The sequence below is a fragment of the Triticum aestivum genome, chromosome 5D, assembly GCF_018294505.1.
Source record: "Triticum aestivum cultivar Chinese Spring chromosome 5D, IWGSC CS RefSeq v2.1, whole genome shotgun sequence".
Taxonomy (NCBI): domain Eukaryota; kingdom Viridiplantae; phylum Streptophyta; class Magnoliopsida; order Poales; family Poaceae; genus Triticum; species Triticum aestivum.
The window spans coordinates 71,380,024-71,381,545 of NC_057808.1; the positions used below are offsets into that span (position 1 = coordinate 71,380,024).

The following is a 1,522-nucleotide window of genomic DNA, read 5'->3' on the forward strand; positions in this document are numbered from 1 at the left end:
GGGGGGGGGAGTAAGTAGTATATATAGGGCATTATCCATTATTAGGCAACGGTTGTAATGGTAGTAAGAATGACAATCATCTTTGCAGTGGACCTGGGAGTGGCAAGCATAAGGGACGAAGGCGGGGGTAACATGTTGGATGCGATCATACCAGCACTAAAGCATCGGATCCCATCAGAACTTCGAAGTTAAGCGTGCTTGGGCGAGAGTAGTACTTGCATGGGTGACCTCCTGGGAAGTCCTCGTGTTGCATTCCCTTTTTAATTATTTTTTGCGCCTCATGACAAACATATCACATGTGCGCGATATATATTAACCCCGTTATATTATTTTTGACATTTGCGATATGTTTTAGCTCGCTGCTCATTGGTCACGCGTCTAGAGGCGGCTCTGTGGCGCGAGGAGCGCGTTCTGAAAGGGGTAAAAAAATACGTGTTGCTGCGGTATAGAGGGAGGGGTGGAAACCGTGGTAAACTCGTCTCCGTGTTTGAGGGGGGGAGTAACTAGTATATATAGGGCATTATCCATTATTAGGCAACGGTTGTAATGGTAGTAAGAATGACAATTATCTTTGCAGTGGACCTGGGAGTGGCAAGCATAAGGGACGAAGGCGGGGGTAACATGTTGGATCCGATCATACCAGCACTAAAGCACCGGATCCCATCAGAACTCCGAAGTTAAGCGTGCTTGGGCGAGAGTAGTACTAGGATTGGTGACCTCCTGGGAAGTCCTCGTGTTGCATTCCCTTTTTAATTATTTTTTGCGCCTCATGACAAACACATCACATGTGCGCGATATATATTAACCCCGTTATATTATTTTTGACATTTGCGATATGTTTTAGCTCGCTGCTCATTGGTCACGCGTCTAGAGGCGTCTTTGTGGCGCGAGGAGCGCGTTCTGAAAGAGGTAAAAAAATACGTGTTGCTGCGGTATAGAGGGAGGGGTGGAAACCGTGGTAAACTCGTCTCCATGTTTGAGGGGGGGGGGAGTAAGTAGTATATATAGGGCATTATCCATTATTAGGCAACGGTTGTAATGGTAGTAAGAATGACAATCATCTTTGAAGTGGACCTGGGAGTGGCAAGCATAAGGGACGAAGGCGGGGGTAACATGTTGGATGCGATCATACCAGCACTAAAGCACCGGATCCCATCAGAACTCCGAAGTTAAGCGTGCTTGGGCGAGGGTAGTACTAGGATGGGTGACCTCCTGGGAAGTCCTCGTGTTGCATTCCCTTTTTAATTATTTTTTGCGCCTCATGACAAACATATCACATGTGCGCGATATATATTAACCCCGTTATATTATTTTTGACATTTGCGATATGTTTTAGCTCGCTGCTCATTGGTCACGCGTCTAGAGGCGGCTTTGTGGCGCGAGGAGCGCGTTCTGAAAGGGGTAAAAAAATACGTGTTGCTGCGGTATAGAGGGAGGGGTGGAAACCGTGGTAAACTCGTCTCCGTGTTTGAGGGGGGAGTAAGTAGTATATATAGGGCATTATCCATTATTAGGCAACGGT

The 1,522-nt window shown here is 46.9% G+C and overlaps 3 non-coding genes across 3 annotated transcripts; all 3 read left to right on the top strand.

Annotated features, from left to right (window-relative positions):
- Positions 1–137: 137 nt before the first annotated feature.
- LOC123126661 (5S ribosomal RNA) lies at positions 138–256 on the top strand. Its single transcript, XR_006461892.1, has one exon. It is a non-coding gene; the product is annotated as a 5S ribosomal RNA (ribosomal RNA).
- Positions 257–626: 370 nt separating this feature from the next.
- On the top strand, positions 627–745 carry LOC123126681 (5S ribosomal RNA). The gene has a single exon (XR_006461909.1). It is a non-coding gene; the product is annotated as a 5S ribosomal RNA (ribosomal RNA).
- Positions 746–1,118: 373 nt separating this feature from the next.
- Positions 1,119–1,237, top strand: LOC123126408 (5S ribosomal RNA). Its single transcript, XR_006461661.1, has one exon. It is a non-coding gene; the product is annotated as a 5S ribosomal RNA (ribosomal RNA).
- The last annotated feature ends 285 nt before the right edge of the window (positions 1,238–1,522 follow it).